At 42.5% G+C, this 19,980-nt stretch overlaps 2 long non-coding RNA genes across 2 annotated transcripts; both read right to left on the bottom strand.

Moving 5' to 3' along the window:
- Positions 1–2,274: 2,274 nt before the first annotated feature.
- On the bottom strand, positions 2,275–3,826 carry LOC128635440 (uncharacterized). Its single transcript, XR_008398409.1, has 2 exons — positions 3,462–3,826; positions 2,275–2,742 (listed from the first exon to the last, which is right to left on the bottom strand). It is a non-coding gene; the product is annotated as an uncharacterized LOC128635440 (long non-coding RNA).
- Positions 3,827–9,340: 5,514 nt separating this feature from the next.
- LOC128635442 (uncharacterized) lies at positions 9,341–10,973 on the bottom strand. The gene is made up of 2 exons (XR_008398411.1): positions 10,528–10,973; positions 9,341–9,809 (listed from the first exon to the last, which is right to left on the bottom strand). It is a non-coding gene; the product is annotated as an uncharacterized LOC128635442 (long non-coding RNA).
- Positions 10,974–19,980: the final 9,007 nt, after the last annotated feature.

Below are 19,980 nucleotides of genomic sequence, written 5' to 3'. Positions count from 1 at the left end.
ATTCATGGATCAAGTTCCTGTCTACACTGTAGAAAAGCATGGATTCCAGCAAATGCTTCAGCAGTTCAACCCCAGATACCAGCTACCAAGCAGAAATTACTTCATGTATACAGCGATCCCCAAACTATACACCGAAACCAGAGACCTCATTTCAGAACCTCTCAAAGAAAAAACATTTTATGCCTACATATTGTAAGGGAATTAGCCCGGGGAAGGGCGGAGCACAGACCCACAAGAGACAGGTTTTAGTCAATACGGGGGTTTTATTTGTCTGTGTGAGTGAGTGTGAGGGGTTTTGTGGGGGTGTGGCTGGCGTTGTGACGTTCTCGAGGGCGTGTCGGGGCTCGCAAGAGGTGTGTGTGGGTTTCCCGTGCCGTCATCCACCGTTGAACGCGATCTCACCATCCGGCGGTCTTGTCCGCACTCGAACGTAGTCTGTCTCTTAGCCGTTCTCCACGCAGGGGCATAAGAGCGTCCTTTTATACTCTTCCGCCGTTGCCTGCGTGGTGGAATTTTCCCGACGGATTAGCGTCGACGGTCCCGCCCCACCGTGACGGTCCTTCCGGGCTGATGGTGTGTTTGGCACGAGGCTGTCTGCTTCGTGTCTGCGCGGCAGTCGGGGAAGGAGCGATTTTCTTATCATGCGCGCCGGCTGTCGGTCCGTCGCGACAATATTTATTATATATCTATTTTGTAATTCCTTTTTTAGATTATGTGACTGTTGCCAATATTGTATTTTGTGTTTTATAATGCTCAAATGTTTCAATAAAGGAATTAATGTTTAAGTATTATTTATTTATTTTTACACACTGTGGTGTCGACTTTGGTCTTGAGTATCGTGTATTTTTGCTGATATCGGTACCAACTACTGGATTTATGGTATCGTGACATCCCTAGTTATGAATACTCTGTATCTGTGGGATTTTCCTCCTGTACTGATGTTCCTGTCTCAGACTAAATAAAGTGAATTAAGTGTAAATCCATCAGACAGTTTTTCTGTAGTAGTGTTGAAGACCTGGCCAGTGCTCCTGTAACAACACGAGACGGTAACCAGGAAGTAAGCGCAGGAGCGATGTCTTTATTAATAAATCAAGCAAAGGATAAACAAGGAACGCGGTGTATACTGAACAGGACTGGCTAGATTACACAGGGGACTAAAGTCTAGGCATTACACGAAAAAAAGGTTATGGAACCAAGACCGCTAGCATGCTACACGCATTCGCTACTACATGCGAACTCATCCTACATAACGTAAACGAATATAATACTGCGGGAAGTGCACAGCAACATGAGGGGTTTAAAGAACAAACATCATTAAACTAAAATCACAGACACCTGGAGTAAATCAGCCAGTGCTTGCACACGGGGAATAAAAACACGAAGACTTGTGTCCAAATACAAAAAGTCTCGTGCATGATGGTTTAGTGGTTAGCACGTTCACCTCACACCAACAGGGTTGGGGATTTGATTCCCACCGTGTGTGCAGAGTTTGCTGGGATTTCCTCTGGGTACTCTGGTTTCCTCCCTCCAGTCCAAAGACATGCATGGTAGGGTGATTGGCATGTCTAAACTGTCAGTAGTGTATGAATGGGTGTGTGAATGTGTAAGCGATTGTGCCCTGTGATGGATTGGCACCCTGTCCAGGGTGCACCCCACCTTGTGCCCCAGGCTCCCTGGGATTGGCTCCAGATTCCCTGTGACACTGAAGGATAAGTGGTACAGAAAATGGATGGATGGATGGATTACTCTTTGTTAGATATGGGCAATAAAAGGGATCAGTAATAAACTATGTTTGTAGCCTGTAATGCAACTGAACCAAAAGGAAAATTGGCTTCAGACGGATATAATTTCAACCAACTAATAACTGTTTCTACAAGAGTTTTGATATACAGTCAGGTAGAATTCCATTACTGTCTGTTATTTTTAAGTCAGAACCAGGTATGGTTTATGAAAAGGTAATTTCATGTAAGAGAGTGAGAGAGAGAGAGAGAGAGAGAGAGAGAGAGAGAGAGAGAGAGAGAGAGAGAGACAGAGAGAGAGAGAGAGAGAGAGAGAGAGAGAGAGAGAGAGAGAGAGGTGAGGTGTAAGTGAGATTTGCATGAACAGGACTGAAGAGTTTCATTTCTCCCAGAATAGAGCAGAAACTTCCCCAGATGTTCAACTTCCTTCAGTCAAACTCACTGAAGCACAACACACAGCACTGAATCTACAGCTAATCCCACTCTCTCATCACACTGATCATCACTATTAACTCCAATAAAAGAACACACAACGTCCAAAACTCAGCTTTATTTCAGCAAAAACTACAGGAAGAGCAACAGGACAGTGAAGAGAGTAAAGACAGAAATGTCAGCATTGTGTAGAATTGAAACTCTATTGTAGATGGATCATAAGCAGCTCTATGTTAAACTCTATCTTGGATCCACTAGCCTTCACACTGACTCTTTCTGAACGTGACCGGATGATCGACGTTGTTATGGGAGACCCTACAGCTGAACTCCTCCCCCTTTTCCCAGAGGTCTTTGCTGAGGGTCAGGGTGCTGCTGCGGCTGTAACGGCCATTCTTCTCTTCTTCTGCGCTGGTCAGAACCTCGTTCTTCACCTGTGAGCCGTCCACTGTCCAGCTCACCAGCGCCCCCTGTGGAGAGTAGCCAGACAGCAGGCAGAGCAGCGAGGCCGATTCTTCACACAGCTGCAGAGGGGACGGAGGGAGCAGAGACACGGAGGGAGCTGTGGTACCCGCTGGAGAGGAGAAACACACACACACACACACACACACACACACACACACACACACACACACACACACACACACACACACACACACAATTAGAAGTGATAATGAAATATTTCTGTAACTTTGTGGAACTGTCTGATCTTACAGAGTAATTAAGTCTAATAAAGTCTGATTCATGACTGAGTTTCATCGAGTACTTTATTATTTGACATCAGTTTCAGTGCAGAGACAAAACAAACATGTTCCACACTGTAATTTATCTGGGAAAAATCATTTTTTATAACAAGTGTTATTACTTTATAGTTCAAACCTTCAGCATATTTAACTGCAGCAAATACAAATGAAGCTGATTACAGAAATATTCATTGTTTAACACAAACACACACAGCAGCTTTCATCTGGATTTTACATCCGCACAAAGTAACTCTATTTATTAAATGTTTATTATAGAGGAACTGCAGAGTTATTGCATGTCGAATATATAGCGAGTGTGTAATTATTACATATTTAACATCAATAATTGTAGATTTGTTGAATGTTCAAGAACATTGATATGGGATCTGTTCTGATACTGAAATGTGTTCCTCATCAGAGCTTAATATTACACAATAACATCAATGATGCAATTATAAACATAAATAATCTGTTTAGTTTAAGTTTATTTATTCATGTAATTAGTAATGAACTAAATGGATTTTGTGTTAAAAGAAGAAAACACACTTACTGTTCACCACGAGTTTGGAGCCTCCACCAAAAGTGACCCACAGTGATACATTCTAATGAAACCATCGTACAAAAACCTCCATCACACTGCAGTGCACACACACACACACACACACACACACACACACACACACACACACACACACACACACACACACACACACACACACTTTGCATTGCCAGTCCATGCTTCAGTGCTCTGCGAGTGTTTATAGCCCTGTGACTTTAACACTTCATGACTGAGAGCTGCTGCTCAGCAACTTCACCCACAGCAACCATGACTTTGATCAGCGTCTTCATCTGCACACTGGCCCTCTGGACTCAAGGTGAGAGTTTAACATCAACTCACAGCCTCACACACTTCATTTCATACGAATTCTACACCACTTTACAGCATAGAAACACAATCTATGTTTCTCTTCAGGATCCAGAGGTCAGGTGACTGTGACTCAGACTCCTTCACTGCAAACTGCTGATCCAGGACAAACAGTCACCTTCAACTGTAGAACCAGTAGCAGTGTCGATTGGAATATGTTTCTTGGTTACTATCTACACTGGTACCTGCAGAAACCTGGAGAAGCTCCTAAACTCCTGATCTATGGGGCTACTACTTTACAGTCAGGAACTCCAGCTCGTTTCAGTGGCAGTGGATCTGATACTGACTTCACTCTGACCATCAGAGGAGTCCAGACTGAAGATGCAGGAGATTACTACTGTCAGAGTTACCATAGTGGTGGAGTGTTCACACAGTGTTAGAGCGCCGTACAAAAACCTCGGTCAGTGAGAGTGCACAGAGAAGCACTGCTGCAGCTGGGAGCGACTGCAGGTGCTGAGGGGGAGGATGTGATACAGCACAATGACACACACTGTGGACGAGAGAAAACACACCACACTAACCCACTAATGCACACACACATCTGTGAGAGGAGTCCACCTTTCTCTTTATTCTACTCTGCATGATTATGTCACAGTCACACTGATGGCCACATAATGCAGTCATATAAAACCATAAAGTACTGACTCTACTGCTGAGACACTGAGACTCCTCTCTCATTCTCCAGAGTCTCTGTGTGTTTCTCCAGAAGAGACTGTTATTATCAGCTGCAGGACCGGTGTGGATATTGTCTGAACCTTCAGAAACCTGGAGAAGCTCCTAAACTCCTGAAACACCAGGTATATCAGCATCAGTGTGGGATTCCACCTGGTTTCAGTGGGAGTGGATTATGGGAGAGAATTTGTAAAAGTCACTTGAATATGCAGGAGATCAGTACTGTCAGACACAACTCATGCTGGTGTGTTCAACAGCTGCTCATAGCAGGGTCGCTGATCTTCATTTGATCATTTATTCCATAATCACTCCTTTTTGTTCATTTTGATCCCAAACTTTCTATAAGAAAGATATCAATTCTGTATCTAATACAGTTAGGGTTAGGATTACACTGACGTCCAATAACGGCTTGTACTTCTTTTAAACTGCTCACCATTACATCGAACACAATAATGGACTGAGCCTAGCTTACCTTTGTGCACTTCTCCAGTCCTACTGACCATTCCACTCTCTTAGAGCGTTTTCAGACCTGTAGATCTGTGATTTGTTCTGAAACGGGGACATAAATTGTTCAAACGTTGCATTTTGTCCTTGGCTCGGTTTGCTTTCACAAGGCAATTTAAAATCGTCCCAAAATGTGTTTATGCAAGTCAGGTGTGAGGAACCGAATTGTAAACGAATACAGATTGTTTTGGTGCGGATCCGAGCAAGATTGCAGTGTTCATATATGTCTAAATGAACCGAACCAAGGGAGAAAACACACCAGGTTCCGAAACAAACGCTCCAAATGAGCCAGGTGCGCTAACAGTTCAGGTGAAAGCAGCTATCGACTCCGCTCTGGCCCCAGTTGTTGCGTCGTTTGAGAGTTTGAAATTGGGCACTGAATCACAAAATTCCTGCTTTGAACACGTATCTCTTGATATTTGGGGGAGATTTAAACTGTGTTATTGACCCGGTTTTGGACAAATCTAGCGCTGTTGCAAAGGCTCCCTCTGCAATGGCAAAGGTGTTCTCTGAGTTTATGGTTCAGAATGGTTACATTGATCCGTGGAAGTATTTTAACCCCACAGTGAGAAAATATTCTTTTTTTTCTCACGTACATAAAACGTTTTCTCGCATTGATTACTTTTTTATTAATAACTCTCTAATTTCTCGAGTTGTAAACTCTGAATATCTACCAATTGTTATGTCAGGCCATGCTCCTCTAAGTCTTGACATTCTTCTACCTTCACATCGCGCCTTTCGTCCACCATGGAGGCTTAACTCTCTACTTCTATCCGATTCAGCGTTTTGCAAGTATATCTCTACTTCAATAGATGATTTTCTTCTTACTAATCAAACTGATTCAATCTCTTAGTCTTTACTTTGGGAAACTTTAAAGGCCTTCTTAAGGGGACAGGTAATCTCTTATTCTGCACATGCCAATAAGCAACGCAAGGATAAGAAAAAAGAAATATCGGATAATATTCGAGCCATTGATGACCAATATGCTCTCAACCCGACCCCTGAGCTGCATAAACAAAGGCTTAATTTGCAGGCGGAGTTCGAGTTGTTATCGACAGGTGAGGCGGAGAGGCTGTTGTTACATACACGTGGCAATTATTATGAATATGGAGATAAGATTGGTCGGTTGTTGGCTCACCAACTGCGTAGCCGAGTGGCCTCGCGCTCTATCACTCAGATTATGCAGTCCAGTGGTGCATTAACCTCGGATCCTATAGAAATTAATTCAACTTTTAAAAGTTTTTACTCCTCTTTATACACAGCTGGATCTCCTGACAATTCAGGTAACATGGACCATTTTCTTGGAAATATTAATTTTCCCGGAGTTGACCCTTTATTGGCATCTGAGCTTGACAGCCCCATCACCTTAGATGAGATCACTAACTCAATCAACTCATTGCAATCTAGGAATTCACCTGGCCCGACGGGTTTCCTGCCGAATTTCATAAGAAATTTCATGTTGTATTGGCCCCATTACTTCTGGCTGTATTCGAGGAATCCTTAGAACTAGGGACAGGGCCACAAACATTGAGACAAGCGTCTATAACTCTAGTGCTCAAAGATGGGAAGGACCCAACATTATGTAATTCATACAGACCTATTAGCCTCCTCAATGTTGATGTCAAGATTTTAGCCAAACATTTGGCCTCTCGTTTGGAGGGGGTTCTCCCTAGCATTATTTCAGAGGAGCAAACCGGGTTTATAAAAGGACGGCATTCCTTTTCTAATATTCGTACTCTACTTAGCATTTTGTATTCAAAACAAAACAGCGCCTCATCCGAAGTGGTCATCTCTTTGGATGCAGAAAAGGCATTTGATAGGATCGAATGGGAATATCTTTTTACGGTGCTAAGGAGGTTCGGCTTTGGGGATGGACTGATGATATGGATCTGTTTATTATATGTGGAACCGCAGACTTCCATATATACCAGCGATGCTAAATCTGACTATTTTACTCTGTCACGGGGTATGCGCCAGGGTTTGTCCTCTGTCTCCCTTACTTTTTGCTATAGCAATTGAGCCTCTCTCGATGGCGCTTAGAACTCTTCCTGTATTTCAGGGTATAATCCGCAAGGGAACTGAACATAAACTAGCCCTATATGCTGACGACTTACTACTTTATGTTACAGATCTGATTGCATCTAGTACTGAGATAATACGCATGTTAAATGACTTTGGGAAATTTTCCAGGTATAAACTGAACCTACAGAAGAGTGAATGCTTACCATAAACCAATCTGGCCAAAAAATAAAACAGACTGAAATATCTTTTCATTTGGAGGACTCAAAATTCAAATATCTCAGAGTTAATGTCAGCCGTTCTTATTCTGCGTTAATGGGGGCGAATTTTACACCCTTAATTTCCTACATGAAGTCGGCTTTCCAAAGATGGGCAGCTCTACCATTATCCCCTCTTGGTAGAATAAACACAGTAAAAATGAACATTCTTCCAAAATTCCTCTACCTTTTCCAGTCCATACGTTTTTGTTTTTTTTTTTACCCAAATCTTTCTTCAAGAATATAGACCAATTAATCTCCTCTTTTGTATGGGCAGGGAAAATTTGGGGGGTTTCCAAATTTTCACTTCAGAGGGGTCGACTAAGTGGTGGCCACTCCTTGCCCAATTTCATGTATTATTATTGGGCGGCTAATATTCAGAAACTGGTGCTCTGGGTGCAGGCCCCCTCTCTTCCATGGTGCCACTTATAAGTGAAGTCTTGTACTTCAACCTCCCTCCCTGCTATGGTGTTCTCCTCCCTTCCTATAGCCCTTTCACAATACACGGATAATCCCTCTCTAAAAATTTTCTATCAGTTTTGCCGTCATTTTAAATCCATCTCGGCCTCAACCATGACACCTATATGTAATAGCTACCTCTTTCTCCCCTCCTTTATGGATTCCACGTTCTCTTTGTGGGAAAAGAAGGGTCTGAAACGCTTTGAGGATCTTTTCATTAATAATGTGTTTGCAAACTTTTCTGAATTATCCTCGTCATTCAGCCTGCCTCCGTCTCACCTATTCCGTTTCCTTCAAGTTAGGCATTGTGTCTCCTCCCTATTCGCTGGTTTTCCCTCCTTACCTACAAAGTCTGTATGGGAAGAGGTGTTCAAGCTGAATCCTAATAAGGGTGGCATTATTTCACGGATATATGCAACGATCTGTTCACAGGACGATTCTTACAATATCAAAACCATTAGTGCTTGGGAAGAGGAATTGGACCTGGAGCTTGATAATGATTAGTGGGGCAGAGCGTTAGATAATATACGTACCGCCACGTCATGTGCTAGAGTTAGTTTCATACAATTTAAAGTGGTCCATAGAGCTCACCTCTCTAGTAGTAAACTGTCTAATATATATCCCAATGTTCCTGACATGTGAAAAATGCAAACTTTTGCCCTGTAGCCTCAGTCATATGTTTGCAGTTTGTCCCAAACTGCAGAACTTTTGGAACTGTTTCTTCAAAACTCTGTCCGACATTCTTAAAATCAAATTAGATGTCTGTCCTTTAATTGCCATCTTTGGTGTTCTATCTCAGCGTCAGCCTCTGAACCATAAAAAAGCTAGTGTTGTGGCTTTTGCATCGTTACTTGCTCGGCGCAGAATACTGTTGTATTGGACCTCTCCACAACCCCCCTCTATATCAGTCTGGCTTAAAGATTTAATCTTCTTTTTAAAACTTGAAAAAATCAAGTACAACATCAGAGGCAGGGGTGACTCATTTTTGGGAAAATGGGCACAATTTATTACCTACTTCAATGATGTACGCCCCCTGGTGGTGGACTGAGGAGAGGTGGACTGTAATTCCTGAACATTTTAACCTTTTTTTCTTCTTTTTTGTTGTTGTTGTTATATTGGGTTTTAATGTTTGTTAGTTTTTTTTGTTTGTTTGTTTGTTTTTTTGTGTTTGTTTTTTTCTCCGGTTGTTTGTTCATTGTTTTTTTTTGTTTCCCCCTTTCTTTTGGTTTTGGCTGTGGTTGTTTGTTGGGGTTGTCGAGTGGGGTGTTATGTAAAATGTAAATTTTCAATAAAAATTCTATGATTAAAAAAAAAAACTTCTAGACATTATTACTGAGTGAGAGAGAGAGAGAGAGAGAGAGAGAGAGAGAGAGAGAGAGAGAGAGAGAGAGAGAAGTGAGGTGTAAGTGAGATTCGCATGAACAGGATTGAAGAGTTTCATTTCTCCCAGAATAGAGCAGAAACTTCACCAGATGTTCAACTTCCTTCAGTCAAACTCACTGAAGCACATCACACAGCACTGAATCTACAGCTAATCCCACTCTCTCATCACACTGATCATCACTATTAACTCCAATAAAAGAACACACAACGTCCAAAACTCAGCTTTATTTCAGCAAAAACTACAGGAAGAGCAACAGGACAGTGAAGAGAGTAAAGACAGAAATGTCAGCATTGTGTAGAATTGAAACTCTATTGTAGATGGATCATAAGCAGCTCTATGTTAAACTCTTATCTTGGATCCACTAGCCTTCACACTGACTCTTTCTGAACGTGACCGGATGATCGACGTTGTTATGGGAGACCCTACAGCTGAACTCCTCCCCCTTTTCCCAGAGGTCTTTGCTGAGGGTCAGGGTGCTGCTGCGGCTGTAACGGCCGTTCTTCTCTTCTTCTGCGCTGGTCAGAACCTCGTTCTTCACCTGTGAGCCGTCCACTGTCCAGCTCACCAGCGCCCCCTGTGGAGAGTAGCCAGACAGCAGGCAGAGCAGCGAGGCCGATCCCTCAGACAGCTGCAGAGGGGACGGAGGGAGCAGAGACACGGAGGGAGCTGTGGGACCCGCTGGAGAGGAGAAACACACACACACACACACACACACACACACACACACACACACACACACACACACACACACACACACACACAATTAGAAATGATTATGAAAAATTTCTGTAACTTTGTGGAACTGTCTGATCTTACAGAGTAATTAAGTCTAATCAAGTCTGACTTCATGACTGAGTTTCATTGAGTACTTTATTATTTGACATCAGTTTCAGTGCAGAGACAAAACAAACATGTTCCACACTGTAATTTATCTGGGAAAAATCATTTTTTATAACAAGTGTTATTACTTTATAGTTCAAACCTTCAGCATATTTAACTGCAGCAAATACAAATGTAGCTGATTACAGAAATATTCATTGTTTAACACAAACACACACAGCAGCTTTCATCTGGATTTTACATCCACACAAAGTAACTCTATTTATTAAATGTTTATTATAGAGGAACTGCAGAGTTATTGCATGTCGAATATATAGCGAGTGTGTAATTATTACATATTTAACATCAATAATTGTAGATTTGTTGAATGTTCAAGAACATTGATATGGGATCTGTTCTGATACTGAAATGTGTTCCTCATCAGAGCTTAATAATACACAATAACATCAATTATGCAATTATAAACATAAATAATCTGTTTAGTTTAAGTTTATTTATTCATGTAATTAGTAATGAACTAAATGGATTTTGTGTTAAAAGAAGAAAACACACTTACTGTTCACCACGAGTTTGGAGCCTCCACCAAAAGTCCTCCACAGTGATACATTCTAATGAAACCATCGTACAAAAACCTCCATCACACTGCAGTGCACACACACACACACACACACACACACACACACACACACACACACACACACACACACACACACACACACACACTTTGCATTGCCAGTCCATGCTTCAGTGCTCTGCGAGTGTTTATAGCCCTGTGACTTTAACACTTCATGACTGAGAGCTGCTGCTCAGCAACTTCACCCACAGCAACCATGACTTTGATCAGCGTCTTCATCTGCACACTGGCCCTCTGGACTCAAGGTGAGAGTTTAACATCAACTCACAGCCTCACACACTTCATTTCATACGAATTCTACACCACTTTACAGCATAGAAACACAATCTATGTTTCTCTTCAGGATCCAGAGGTCAGGTGACTGTGACTCAGACTCCTTCAGTGCAAACTGCTGATCCAGGAAAAACAGTCACCTTCAACTGTAGAACCAGTACCAGAGTGCTTGGTGGTAGCTATCTACACTGGTACCTGCAGAAACCTGGAGAAGCTCCTAAACTCCTGATCTATGGGGCTACTACTTTACAGTCAGGAACTCCAGCTCGTTTCAGTGGCAGTGGATCTGATACTGACTTCACTCTGACCATCAGTGGAGTCCAGACTGAAGATGCAGGAGATTACTACTGTCAGAGTTTCCATTATATCAGTAGTCGTGATGTGTTCACACAGTGTTAGAGCGCCGTACAAAAACCTCGGTCAGTGAGAGTGCACAGAGAAGCACTGCTGCAGCTGGGAGCGACTGCAGGTGCTGAGGGGGAGGATGTGATACAGCACAATGACACACACTGTGGACGAGAGAAAACACACCACACTAACTCACTAATGCACACACACATCTGTGAGAGGAGTCCACCTTTCTCAGCTGTGGACATACAAACAATTCCTCATCATTCTCTTTCACTGCTTAGTAATTATCTTTATCCTCATTTAGAAACTTTAGATAGTATTTATTATCTTTATGTTTTGTTACCAAAAGAGTTCTTTATGGTTAATATCAAATACTATTATAGATTTAATATTTTATTATATAATCTTTAATATTCATTAAATAGATTCACATTAGAGAGCTGAGACTGACATTTAACTGAACATTTCTTGAATTATTAATAAACCCTTAGATAATGATTTTCTGTATAAAGTCATCAAAAACAAAATAAATCAGCAGCACGGTCAACAACCTGAGCCCTACAACAACCATGCAGAAAGTCTGACCAATCCCACAAGGTGTTGCAGAAAGTCTGAATAATCCCACCTGCTCCTGATCAAACTCTGACCAATCCCGCCCCACCCAGTCTCACAGTACAAATGTTTCCATGTAACTTATCTGTAGCTCCTTCTACATGTTGAATATCAATGTTCTGGCACAGGAATATGTGTATTTCAGAATCAAACCATACAAAACAAAGAAAGAGAGGAAGGGACTGGAAGAAAATTTCAGTGAGCAGGAGAAGTTTAAATCAGTGGCGTGAGGAGAAGAGGAGTGGAGCTGTAGAAGACAGGAGGAGGAGAGAGGAATAACTTCTTATATGATAGTGAGGGCGTGGAATGTCCAAAACGTCCTACAGAGGAGGGTCGAGGGCCGTGATAAATATTCACCTCTATGACATATCAATATTCATGCACATTACAAGCAAAATAATGCTGAAAACATGTGTACATGAAATTCCAGGCATCTCTCCTGAATTTTAGAGTAAAGAAGTGAAGTGTCCCGCTTTGACAGCGTCACGTGTGAAAGTAGAGTCCAACAAGCAGAGAATCTAAGAAGTACCGTTCTACCTGTGCTTGGTATTTCTAAATTTGTATAAGGAAGATTATAAGCTTTTTATGATGGTTTTATTTTTGTATTTTATATGAAACGGTGATGATGGTTAAAGAAAAGTGATAGAAAATGTAATATTTTCAAAAGCAACAGACAGATTTCACTCGCGTTGTTTACTCCCGGGTCGCTAGAGACGTCACTCGGGGCATTTTATAGATCAATCAATTGTAAACACGGCATCACAGACACAATGAAAAGAGAAAGTGAGATTTACTGACACTTTAGGTAATGGTTCAAATGCAGTACACTTCACAAAACTCGAGTTAAAGGGTGGAAAAGACCCGTATGAAGACATTGTTATGAAGGACTGGTCAACTGTTCTGGATTCTTTCCCACTGTTTACATACACAGACATCATGTGTCACCTGGTAAATGGGAAAAGTGCTTATAGCTTGGAACATATGAAAGCATTCAAGTTACTTTAATAATAAAATGACTTTATTTGTGGATTGTTTAGAGATGTTCAACACACTGTACTTAACAACTGACATCTCCTCATCTCCATACTGCTAAGGTTTATTTATTTATTCATCTTATAAAATGTAATATTGCACCTTAATGACTGAATGTACTGTATATGATATGAATAAAAGCTCAGTGTTACTGTCTGAACATTCTGGTGTAAGCTTCTTTAAGAACTGTTTTAAACTGCTCAGGTTGGGAAAAATCATAAAGTGTTCCCGTAGCAGGTGAATTACACTCGTCTTGTCAGTTTAAGAAGTTATATGTAGGTCCAAGTGAACCAGCCCTGAATGATCCTGCAAATATGATTTTCATGACGAAATTGAGTCACTCAAGTGCAAAATGTAGGTGATGCTGACCCTTAACATACAGTACAGTGATGGTGATTTTAAATTCTGCTCTCTCCCTGGTGGGAAAAAAAAACAATTCTGTGTGAACATGTGCTTTACAGTATTGATGTGTTTATGATTGGACCAGGTCTGAGCATGTGCAAGTACATTTTATTTTCTTTCAATAAACATTTCAAAACAATCAATGATGAGTGCAACCTTCAGTCCAAAGTTTCTGTGAGAATCCACTGGCATTGTCTTACTCACTTCTTCTCTCACTGGACGGTAGATTAAATCTTTCTTTATTATATACATTACATCTACTGTGGTGCTTGAAAGTTTGTGAACCTTTTAGAATTTTCTATATGTTTGCACAAATTAGACCTAAATCAACATCACATTTTCACACAAGTCCTAAAAGCAAATAAAGAGAACTCAATTAAACAAATGAGACAAAAATATTATACATGGTCATTTATTTATTGAGGAAAATGATCCAATATTTCATAAGTGGCAAAAGTATGTGAACCTCTAGGATTAGCAGTTCTTTGAAGGTGAAGAAGAAGAAGATTTATTTATATAGGGCCTTTCCAAAGCTCAAGGTCACTTTACATTGTATATATATCAAATACATAAGATACATACAAATACATACAACACAAATGTAATAAACTGAGGGAAAAAAATCATTGAAAATGCATTTCAAACAGATATGTTTTTTTAAATCTGGGTCTTGAAACTAGGCAGAGAAGTGATGTTACGGAGAGTAAGAGGTAGTGAGTTCCACAGTTTCAGAGAAGCAACACAAAATGACCTTCCACCTGCAGTGGACAGCCGAAATCTAGGAATGGACAAAAGGCCTAGTTCTGATGATATAAGGGACAAGTCAGGAAGTATGGATGAAGTAAGTCAGACAAGTATGGAGAGGCAAGACCATTTAATACCTTGAATGTTAAATTAGAGTGAAGTGTTTTCAATCAATGGGATGACAATCCCTTGTGACTGAGCACCATATGTAATTAAAAAAACAGGGATCTATCAAAGTCTGACCTTCACAACACATGCTTGTGGAAGTTTTCATTGCATGAACAAAGGAGGTTTCTGAGGAGCTCAGGAAAAGAGTTGTTGATGCTCATCAGGCTGGAAAAGTTCACTAAACCATCTCTAAAGAGTTTTGATGAGTTTACTGTGAACACTCTTCTCTCTCTGTTCCCTTGTTAACACGTTTCCTCTTTGTTCCTTTGTTAACTCTTCCACCACTGCACAAAACCAGTTTCAATCAGGTACGGACAGATAAAGCTCCTAACCATTTGTGCTCATTGCTTTATCTCCCAGAGTACCATTTACTTGCATTCCTATGACTTCTTGAATATCATATATGGAGTTGTTCCTCTCTTACACTGAAATGCTTCCTGTTTTATGTAAATATGCCCTTCCGCCTAGCCAATCAATAGTTAACCCATTGTTTCTGTTGTGTGTCAAGCATGATACATATTCTCTGATTTTCTTTGAATGAGGAGAGAGCTTGCCATTTGAATTGTGTGTGTCTCTGTGTCATTTGGCAACTCTTCCAAGCGCTTGGTGCAGGAAGTGTGTAGCGGGGCGAGGGCGCCTTCTTTTCTTCTTTTCTTTTTTCTTAAAAATCGCAACCCGAAGACCACATTCCTAACAAGTTTGGACTCCACCAATCCACAGTCAGACAGATTGTGTACAAATGGAGGAAATGTAAGACCATTGTACGCTCCCCAGGAGTGGTCGACTAACAAAGATCACTCCAAGAGCAAGACATGTAATAGTCCATGAGGTCACAAAGGAACTTTGGGTAACTTCTAAGCAACTAAAGGCCTCTCTCATATTGGGTAATATTAATGTTCATCCACCATCAGGAGAATACTGAATAACAATGATGTGCATGGCAGGGTCGCAAAGTGAAATCCACTGCTCTCCAAAAAGAACATTGCTGCCCCTCTGCAGTTTGATAAAGATTGAGGACAACCAGAAGGCTATTGGAAAAATGTTTTGTGGATAGATGAGGCCAAAATAGAATATTTGGTTTAAATGAGAAGAATTATAGTTGGAAAAAGGACAGCACTGCATTCCACCTTATCCCATTTGTGAAACATGGTGATGGTAGTGTCATGGTTTGGGCCTGTTTTGCTGCATCTGGGCCAGGACGGCTTGCCAACATTGATGGAACAATGAGTACTGAATTATGCCAGCAAATTCTAAAGGAAAATGTCAGGACATCTGTCCATGAACGGAATCTGAAGAGAAAGTGGGTCACGCAGCAAGACAACGAGCCTCAACACAGAAGTTGTTCTACCAAAGAATGGTTGAAGAAGAATAAATTTAATTTTTGGAATGGCCAAGTCAAAGTCCTGACCTTAATCCAATAGAAATGTTGTGGAAGGACCTGAAGCTAGCAGTTCACATGAGGAAACTGTCATGATCTCCCCTGTAGACAGCGCTGCAGCTTGCAGCGGGCTTGGAGAGCCGGAGTGCACTTGTGTGCACGAGCCAGGGGCGCAAGTGCTCAGCAAGCACACGCTCTTTGAATGTTGATAACTGTGACATTGTTTACTGTGGACACGTGTGTTTGTTTTGTTTCTGTTCTATCTCCTACCTCTTTTGTCATTGTTTGTTGTTCGAGTGTTCAAGTGCTGTCAGCACTTAACGCTGATTATGTTTGTCATATATACCCCTTGCCTCCCAGTAAATGGTGCAGAGTATTACGTTAGTTAAGTTACCTCGATAGATAGTTTAGTTTAACATAGATTAGTTCTCAATACCACACTGTTGTCTCCCACCTCTCGTTTCCCTGTTCACGTTTCATGTTTTGTGTTTTGACCTCGTTTCTTGTGACCTCGCTTTTCATTCCTGCCTAGCCCAGTTTATGCATGTTTGCCGATCACCCGACCCATTGCCTGTTTCCGACTACGCCTCTGTTTCACGTTTTGGATTTGTCTGCCTACCTCCTCTTTATAAAATGTCTTTACCTGCACTTGCTTCCGTACTCAACTCCCTTACGTCTTGGGTCGTGACAGAATACTCCGCCCTAACGTGCATGCAGCAGGAAGACGGAGGAGATATCACACCAAGAAAATGCAGCAAACCATCCAGCTGTGAATTCGATCCAGTTTCCACAGTGGACTAGAACCGATCTCCCGGAGCTGTTTGATGGTTTCTCAGGTGATCCTGAATATTTTCTTGGGGACTGCCAGATATATTTTCCCAGCCTAACAGACCACAAGCTCGGCGAGAAGCAATGGCTAGGGTTCCTGTTGTCCTGGTTTTGTGGCCCAGCATGCCAGTGGGCACAGCGTTTAGCAGCTAGGGGATCCTGGGGACTGGAAAGTGTCAGTTTGTTTGTGAGACTGGTCATGAGGGTGTACGGTGGCCCAGAATCCTGGGCAATCTTGGAGGATATTGTGGGGGAACCATGCCTCAGAGGTGAACTGGATGTGTCATATACATTATTATCAGCAGCCTCACATGGAAACCCCAGAACTCCAGCTCGAGACCCATGAGGAGTTTTCACCTGCAGAGCTCCAGCCGGAGGTCAATGTGGCAACCTCGGCACCAGAGCTCGAACCTGAGACCCATGAGATGGTCTCACCTGCCGAGCTCCAGCCGGAGGTCGACGTGGCGACCCCAGAGCTCCAGCTTGAGACCCACGAAGAGGTCTCAGCTCCATAGCTCCAGCATAAAGCCAAGTTCCTGTCAGAGGTTGAAAAGATGACCTTTCAAGCCAAGTTTATGTCAGCAGTCATAGATACGACCTCTCAAGCAAAGTTCCTGTCCAAGGTCGAAGAGCCGCACTCTCAAGCCAAGTTCCTGTTCCAGGTCGAAGAGACGGCCAATCCAAGCTCTGCTCATGCCAAGTTCCTGTCCCAGGTCAAAGTAGACGTCATGACCAACCAGGTTCTGCTCATGCCTGAAGCCAACGTCACGACCAAGCAGGTCCTGCTCACGATTGAAACCAACGTAACGACAAACCAAGTTATGCTCAAACCAGAGTCTGTTAACAGGACTAACCAGATTCTACTCACACCTAAAGCCGACATCACGAACAACCAAGCTCTCCTCACGCCTGAAACCGATTTCACGACCAACCAAGTTCTGCTCATGCCTGAGTCTGCTGACACAGACAACCAAGTTCTGCTCACGCCGAGTCTGTTGACACGGACGACCAAGTTCTGCTCACATCCCAGTCTGCTAACATGGACGACAAAGTTCTGCTCACACCCAAATCTGCTGGCAAGGATGACCAAGTTCTACTCATGCCTGAAGCAGACTTCATGACTCGCCAAGTTCTCTTCATGCCTGAGACTGACAACATAACCAACCAAGTTCAGGCGGCAACATCGATGGTGAACGACGCTCAGACTCCTTGCGGGACAGAGGAGGCCACTCAGCCACCCTGTTCTGCTAAGGAGGTTTCTCGACCTCCCATTGCAGCCAAAAGCTTCGCTCTGCTTACCTGCTCTGCTGAGGATATCGCTCTGCTTACCTGTTCCACTGAGGACGTCGCTCTGCTTTCCTGCTCTGCTGAGGACATCGCTCTACTTAACCTGTTCTGTTGAGGACGTTTCTCTGCTTACTTGCTCCGTTGAGGACATTGCTCCGCTTTTCTTTTCTGCTGAGGACGTCGTTGTGCCTCCATGTTCCGGGTGAAGCGCCCTTGTGGTGGATTATGTCACAGTCTCCCCTTTAGACAGTGCTGCAGCTTGCGGTGTGTTTGGAGGGCCGGAGTACGTGCGAATGCACGAGCCAGGTGCGCAAGTACTCAGTGAGCGCATGCTCTTTGAATGTTGATAACTGTGACATTGTTTACTATGGACACGTGCGTTTGTTTTGTTTCTGTTCTGTCTCCTCCCTCTTTTGTCATTGTTTGTTGTTCAAGGGTGTATGTTCATTGGTTTCAACCGTCAACACTTAACGCTGATTATGTTTGTTACATATACTCCTCGCCTCCCAGTATATGGTGTGGAGTATTACATTAGTTAAGTTACCTCGATAGATAGTTTAGTTTAACATAGATTAGTTCTCGATACCACGCTGTTGTCTCCTGCCTCTCGTTTCCCTGTTCACGTTTCATGTTTTGTGTTTTGACCTCGTTTCTTGTGACCTCGCTTTTGATTCCTGCCTAGCCCAGTTCATGGCTGTTTGCCGATTGCCCGACCCATTGCATGTTTCCGACTACGGCCCGACATCGGAATCGGAAACAGGTCCGACATTGCCTGTTTCCTATGCTCCCTGGGATAGGCTCCAGGTTCCTCGTGACCCTGAAAAGGATAAGTGGTATAGAAGATGGATGGATGGACCTTCAAATGTTGCCTGTTTTTTGGTAGTTGCTGCATCTCTTTAAACAATAATGAACTGATACCAACATTCACTCTGAAGATATAAAAACTTGTGAATAAATTGTCCATAGTAGCTTAGGTAATAGAGCAAATAGTTACTGTCAACTCCTAATTATTAAACTTCCAAGTGTCTACGTTTACATGAGTCATTCACCACTAGGGTGCAGTGTGACACCATAAACACATTCAATACTGCATTTATTTTAATCAAAATATAGTTTATGGATGACTTTAGTCTTTGTTCAGGATGACTGTCACGGTAGCACCAAGACAGTGCTGGAGTACAACACCCATAAGCCATTGCACATCACATGCTCTGAACCACCTGATGTGGGTGCAACAAGCAATGAATAAATGGATCAATGCCACAGTGGCATGGCTCGAAGCTATGCACCCCGTTGAGAAATTACTTCAGGAGGAGGCTGCTGACCAGGCTAGGACAATCTCCCACCCTCCCTAGCCCAATGAGCATACCATTACAGCTTGCAGCATTGCTATTGTAATCATTCCTTCTCCCTGCTCAACCAAGGACATTGCTGCACCATCCGCCTCTGACTTAGATGTCGATCTGCCTTGCTGCTATGCTGAGGATGTTGCTCTGCCTCCTTGCTTGGATGAGTACGTTGCATAGTTACTTTGCTTTGTACTGTATGTTGCTCTTCCTTGGCAGAAAACTTCCTCCCACTCTTGCTCCATGGAGGTCATCACGCCCCCTCTTGCCACACGGAAAATATCCCCCCTCCCCTTTTGGGATTATGGAAACCTTGCTCCACCCGCTGGCTCCACAGTGGACATGGCTACCTTCGATGGTTTGATAGTGGCTATCGCTACATACACAGGTTCCTCCTTGGACGTTACACCACCCCTTAGCTATGTGGAGGAGGTCACATCTTCTGCCAGCTCAGCAAAGTATAGCGCTCCATATGTAATTCATGTAACATTTCATGTAGAAATCCATTCATGTAAAATTTAGATTATGTTCACTTAAAACTGTCTGTGTGCTACCATAAAAGGAAAATGTGTTTTGGGGCAATGCATTTTCACGCTTCTGGAGCTGAGTGTTAGGCGGGGTTCTGTCATGGTTCCACCGATAAGGCGGTGGACTAAAACACCCATAAAACCATTGTACATCACGTGCTCACTGCACGCATCAAATCACATGACCACAAGCATCTGAAACTCGTTGTTGTGTAATTGTCACAGGTATTTAAGTCAGAAGTGATATTTGCATTAACAGGACTGAAGGGTTTCATTTCTCCCAGAATAGAGCAGAAACTTCACCAGATGTTCAACTTCCTTCAGTCAAACTCACTGAAGCACAACACACAGCACTGAATCTATAGCTAATCCCACTCTCTCATCACACTGATCATCACTATTAACTCCAATAAAAGAACACACAACG

This window comes from Ictalurus punctatus, chromosome 19 (assembly GCF_001660625.3).
Source record: "Ictalurus punctatus breed USDA103 chromosome 19, Coco_2.0, whole genome shotgun sequence".
NCBI classification, from domain to species: Eukaryota; Metazoa; Chordata; class Actinopteri; order Siluriformes; family Ictaluridae; genus Ictalurus; species Ictalurus punctatus.
This window is presented reverse-complemented; position numbering and strand designations above follow the sequence as displayed.